The 6000-nt window shown below is 46.9% G+C and overlaps 5 non-coding genes across 5 annotated transcripts; all 5 read left to right on the forward strand.

Annotated features, from left to right (window-relative positions):
• The first annotated feature begins 353 nt into the window (after nucleotides 1-353).
• LOC137005689 (U6 spliceosomal RNA) lies at nucleotides 354-460 on the forward strand. The gene has a single exon (XR_010892426.1). It is a non-coding gene; the product is annotated as a U6 spliceosomal RNA (small nuclear RNA).
• Nucleotides 461-1549: 1089 nt separating this feature from the next.
• On the forward strand, nucleotides 1550-1656 carry LOC137005691 (U6 spliceosomal RNA). The gene has a single exon (XR_010892428.1). It is a non-coding gene; the product is annotated as a U6 spliceosomal RNA (small nuclear RNA).
• Nucleotides 1657-2746: 1090 nt separating this feature from the next.
• On the forward strand, nucleotides 2747-2853 carry LOC137005692 (U6 spliceosomal RNA). Its single transcript, XR_010892429.1, has one exon. It is a non-coding gene; the product is annotated as a U6 spliceosomal RNA (small nuclear RNA).
• A 1091-nt stretch (nucleotides 2854-3944) lies between these two features.
• LOC137005693 (U6 spliceosomal RNA) lies at nucleotides 3945-4051 on the forward strand. Its single transcript, XR_010892430.1, has one exon. It is a non-coding gene; the product is annotated as a U6 spliceosomal RNA (small nuclear RNA).
• Nucleotides 4052-5150: 1099 nt separating this feature from the next.
• LOC137005694 (U6 spliceosomal RNA) lies at nucleotides 5151-5257 on the forward strand. Its single transcript, XR_010892431.1, has one exon. It is a non-coding gene; the product is annotated as a U6 spliceosomal RNA (small nuclear RNA).
• Nucleotides 5258-6000: the final 743 nt, after the last annotated feature.

Consider the following 6000-nt stretch of genomic DNA (forward strand, 5'->3'; position numbering starts at 1 on the left):
TTGGTTCACAGTACAAATAATTCTAGCGACGTCCAACACGATGTTCTGTTCTTTACGTAAATGTGGTTATTTTAAGGCAACATGTTTGACACACCAAGTTCTCGTCCATAAGCAGCTATCATAAGGGTAACGGGTGGCCAATTACACCGACAGAAAAGCACTTTACGTTTTTCTGCCAGCTCTTTTTATTTCTCGAAAACATAGAGGCCACACCCCCTTCAGTACCTGTACTCTGGTACCTTTGACAAGTGTGCCCGCCCCCTTCCTTCAGATCGCCCGCTGGGCCCTACCGCCTTGGTGAAAGCTCGCTGCTACCCGAGGCGTACATAGGCCTCGGGTGGGACAACAGGCTCGTGCTTGCTAAGGCAGCACATATACTAAAATTGGATCGATACAGAGAAGATTAGCATGGCCCCTGCGAAAGGATGACACGCAAATCCGTGAAGCGCTCCATCTTGTTGCAGGTTTGATCGACCCTCCTTCACAGAACTTGATGCATCCTCTCTTGCTCCTCTTTTTTTTTTAACTGTAGAGATCAAAACACTTTTAAAGCTTGTACTCTGGTGCCCTCGACAAGTTTGTCCACCCGTTTCCTTCATTAGATGCCATATTAAGGAGCACAGTTTTCCCCCATAAACAGACCAATGCTGGATTTGGCTATATATGTGAACACGCAAGCTCCAAGATACCTTATCTCGAAACACATTGAGCTGTTCTTCAATCAGTGTGTCCAGCCCTAGCACCGACGACCCAAAGCACTCTGTAGTGCAAGGTTCTGCAGTGGTGAGATCGCTCGCTGGGCCCTACCACCTTGGTGAAAGCTCGCTGCTACCCTCGGCCTAGATAGGCCTCAGGCGGGGTGACTGTCTTTTGTTTTTGTTTTTTTCACTGTAGAGTTCGAAACACTTTTAAAGCTTGTACTCTGGTCCCCTCGACAAGTTTGTCCACCCGCTTCCTTCAGTAGATGCCATTAGGGAACACAGTTTTCCCCCATAAACAGACCAATGAGCTCAGTCCAGGGGTCAAATCTGAGGTTCAGTCAGTTGACAGAGAGTTTACCGAAGACAGAGTTCTCCACACTTCCAAAGGCCATAGAAAATGAGTGAGGGGATCCAACCTCAAGCTAACTTAGCACCCAGAAACATCAACACTTATAGGTATATGAAAGGACAGTTGATGTAATTTAAAGGTTCTGATTGGTTCACAGTACAAATAATTCTAGCGACGTCCAACACGATGTTCTGTTCTTTACGTAAATGTGGTTATTTTAAGGCAACATGTTTGACACACCAAGTTCTCGTCCATAAGCAGCTATCATAAGGGTAACGGGTGGCCAATTACACCGACAGAAAAGCACTTTACGTTTTTCTGCCAGCTCTTTTTATTTCTCGAAAACATAGAGGCCACACCCCCTTCAGTACCTGTACTCTGGTACCTTTGACAAGTGTGCCCGCCCCCTTCCTTCAGATCGCCCGCTGGGCCCTACCGCCTTGGTGAAAGCTCGCTGCTACCCGAGGCGTACATAGGCCTCGGGTGGGACAACAGGCTCGTGCTTGCTAAGGCAGCACATATACTAAAATTGGATCGATACAGAGAAGATTAGCATGGCCCCTGCGAAAGGATGACACGCAAATCCGTGAAGCGCTCCATCTTGTTGCAGGTTTGATCGACCCTCCTTCACAGAACTTGATGCATCCTCTCTTGCTCCTCTTTTTTTTTTTAACTGTAGAGATCAAAACACTTTTAAAGCTTGTACTCTGGTGCCCTCGACAAGTTTGTCCACCCGTTTCCTTCATTAGATGCCATATTAAGGAGCACAGTTTTCCCCCATAAACAGACCAATGCTGGATTTGGCTATATATGTGAACACGCAAGCTCCAAGATACCTTATCTCGAAACACATTGAGCTGTTCTTCAATCAGTGTGTCCAGCCCTAGCACCGACGACCCAAAGCACTCTGTAGTGCAAGGTTCTGCAGTGGTGAGATCGCTCGCTGGGCCCTACCACCTTGGTGAAAGCTCGCTGCTACCCGCGGCCTAGATAGGCCTCAGGCGGAGCTACTGTCTTTTGTTTTTGTTTTTTTTCACTGTAGAGTTCGAAACACTTTTAAAGCTTGTACTCTGGTCCCCTCGACAAGTTTGTCCACCCGCTTCCTTCAGTAGATGCCATTAGGGAACACAGTTTTCCCCCATAAACAGACCAATGAGCTCAGTCCAGGGGTCAAATCTGAGGTTCAGTCAGTTGACAGAGAGTTTACCGAAGACAGAGTTCTCCACACTTCCAAAGGCCATAGAAAATGAGTGAGGGGATCCAACCTCAAGCTAACTTAGCACCCAGAAACATCAACACTTATAGGTATATGAAAGGACAGTTGATGTAATTTAAAGGTTCTGATTGGTTCACAGTACAAATAATTCTAGCGACGTCCAACACGATGTTCTGTTCTTTACGTAAATGTGGTTATTTTAAGGCAACATGTTTGACACACCAAGTTCTCGTCCATAAGCAGCTATCATAAGGGTAACGGGTGGCCAATTACACCGACAGAAAAGCACTTTACGTTTTTCTGCCAGCTCTTTTTATTTCTCGAAAACATAGAGGCCACACCCCCTTCAGTACCTGTACTCTGGTACCTTTGACAAGTGTGCCCGCCCCTTCCTTCAGATCGCCCGCTGGGCCCTACCGCCTTGGTGAAAGCTCGCTGCTACCCGAGGCGTACATAGGCCTCGGGTGGGACAACAGGCTCGTGCTTGCTAAGGCAGCACATATACTAAAATTGGATCGATACAGAGAAGATTAGCATGGCCCCTGCGAAAGGATGACACGCAAATCCGTGAAGCGCTCCATCTTGTTGCAGGTTTGATCGACCCTCCTTCACAGAACTTGATGCATCCTCTCTTGCTCCTCTTTTTTTTTTTAACTGTAGAGATCAAAACACTTTTAAAGCTTGTACTCTGGTGCCCTCGACAAGTTTGTCCACCCGTTTCCTTCATTAGATGCCATATTAAGGAGCACAGTTTTCCCCCATAAACAGACCAATGCTGGATTTGGCTATATATGTGAACACGCAAGCTCCAAGATACCTTATCTCGAAACACATTGAGCTGTTCTTCAATCAGTGTGTCCAGCCCTAGCACCGACGACCCAAAGCACTCTGTAGTGCAAGGTTCTGCAGTGGTGAGATCGCTCGCTGGGCCCTACCACCTTGGTGAAAGCTCGCTGCTACCCTCGGCCTAGATAGGCCTCAGGCGGGGTGACTGTCTTTTGTTTTTGTTTTTTTTCACTGTAGAGTTCGAAACACTTTTAAAGCTTGTACTCTGGTCCCCTCGACAAGTTTGTCCACCCGCTTCCTTCAGTAGATGCCATTAGGGAACACAGTTTTCCCCCATAAACAGACCAATGAGCTCAGTCCAGGGGTCAAATCTGAGGTTCAGTCAGTTGACAGAGAGTTTACCGAAGACAGAGTTCTCCACACTTCCAAAGGCCATAGAAAATGAGTGAGGGGATCCAACCTCAAGCTAACTTAGCACCCAGAAACATCAACACTTATAGGTATATGAAAGGACAGTTGATGTAATTTAAAGGTTCTGATTGGTTCACAGTACAAATAATTCTAGCGACGTCCAACACGATGTTCTGTTCTTTACGTAAATGTGGTTATTTTAAGGCAACATGTTTGACACACCAAGTTCTCGTCCATAAGCAGCTATCATAAGGGTAACGGGTGGCCAATTACACCGACAGAAAAGCACTTTACGTTTTTCTGCCAGCTCTTTTTATTTCTCGAAAACATAGAGGCCACACCCCCTTCAGTACCTGTACTCTGGTACCTTTGACAAGTGTGCCCGCCCCCTTCCTTCAGATCGCCCGCTGGGCCCTACCGCCTTGGTGAAAGCTCGCTGCTACCCGAGGCGTACATAGGCCTCGGGTGGGACAACAGGCTCGTGCTTGCTAAGGCAGCACATATACTAAAATTGGATCGATACAGAGAAGATTAGCATGGCCCCTGCGAAAGGATGACACGCAAATCCGTGAAGCGCTCCATCTTGTTGCAGGTTTGATCGACCCTCCTTCACAGAACTTGATGCATCCTCTCTTGCTCCTCTTTTTTTTTTTTTTTTTTTAACTGTAGAGATCAAAACACTTTTAAAGCTTGTACTCTGGTGCCCTCGACAAGTTTGTCCACCCGTTTCCTTCATTAGATGCCATATTAAGGAGCACAGTTTTCCCCCATAAACAGACCAATGCTGGATTTGGCTATATATGTGAACACGCAAGCTCCAAGATACCTTATCTCGAAACACATTGAGCTGTTCTTCAATCAGTGTGTCCAGCCCTAGCACCGACGACCCAAAGCACTCTGTAGTGCAAGGTTCTGCAGTGGTGAGATCGCTCGCTGGGCCCTACCACCTTGGTGAAAGCTCGCTGCTACCCTCGGCCTAGATAGGCCTCAGGCGGGGTGACTGTCTTTTGTTTTTGTTTTTTTTCACTGTAGAGTTCGAAACACTTTTAAAGCTTGTACTCTGGTCCCCTCGACAAGTTTGTCCACCCGCTTCCTTCAGTAGATGCCATTAGGGAACACAGTTTTCCCCCATAAACAGACCAATGAGCTCAGTCCAGGGGTCAAATCTGAGGTTCAGTCAGTTGACAGAGAGTTTACCGAAGACAGAGTTCTCCACACTTCCAAAGGCCATAGAAAATGAGTGAGGGGATCCAACCTCAAGCTAACTTAGCACCCAGAAACATCAACACTTATAGGTATATGAAAGGACAGTTGATGTAATTTAAAGGTTCTGATTGGTTCACAGTACAAATAATTCTAGCGACGTCCAACACGATGTTCTGTTCTTTACGTAAATGTGGTTATTTTAAGGCAACATGTTTGACACACCAAGTTCTCGTCCATAAGCAGCTATCATAAGGGTAACGGGTGGCCAATTACACCGACAGAAAAGCACTTTACGTTTTTCTGCCAGCTCTTTTTATTTCTCGAAAACATAGAGGCCACACCCCCTTCAGTACCTGTACTCTGGTACCTTTGACAAGTGTGCCCGCCCCCTTCCTTCAGATCGCCCGCTGGGCCCTACCGCCTTGGTGAAAGCTCGCTGCTACCCGAGGCGTACATAGGCCTCGGGTGGGACAACAGGCTCGTGCTTGCTAAGGCAGCACATATACTAAAATTGGATCGATACAGAGAAGATTAGCATGGCCCCTGCGAAAGGATGACACGCAAATCCGTGAAGCGCTCCATCTTGTTGCAGGTTTGATCGACCCTCCTTCACAGAACTTGATGCATCCTCTCTTGCTCCTCTTTTTTTTTTAACTGTAGAGATCAAAACACTTTTAAAGCTTGTACTCTGGTGCCCTCGACAAGTTTGTCCACCCGTTTCCTTCATTAGATGCCATATTAAGGAGCACAGTTTTCCCCCATAAACAGACCAATGCTGGATTTGGCTATATATGTGAACACGCAAGCTCCAAGATACCTTATCTCGAAACACATTGAGCTGTTCTTCAATCAGTGTGTCCAGCCCTAGCACCGACGACCCAAAGCACTCTGTAGTGCAAGGTTCTGCAGTGGTGAGATCGCTCGCTGGGCCCTACCACCTTGGTGAAAGCTCGCTGCTACCCGAGGCCTAGATAGGCCTCAGGCGGAGCTACGGTCTTTTGTTTTTGTTTTTTTTTCACTGTAGAGTTCGAAACACTTTTAAAGCTTGTACTCTGGTCCCCTCGACAAGTTTGTCCACCCGCTTCCTTCAGTAGATGCCATTAGGGAACACAGTTTTCCCCCATAAACAGACCAATGAGCTCAGTCCAGGGGTCAAATCTGAGGTTCAGTCAGTTGACAGAGAGTTTACCGAAGACAGAGTTCTCCACACTTCCAAAGGCCATAGAAAATGAGTGAGGGGATCCAACCTCAAGCTAACTTAGCACCCAGAAACATCAACACTTATAGGTATATGAAAGGACAGTTGATGTAATTTAAAGGTTCTGATTGGT

This window comes from Chanodichthys erythropterus, chromosome 17 (assembly GCF_024489055.1).
Source record: "Chanodichthys erythropterus isolate Z2021 chromosome 17, ASM2448905v1, whole genome shotgun sequence".
Classification (NCBI taxonomy): domain Eukaryota; kingdom Metazoa; phylum Chordata; class Actinopteri; order Cypriniformes; family Xenocyprididae; genus Chanodichthys; species Chanodichthys erythropterus.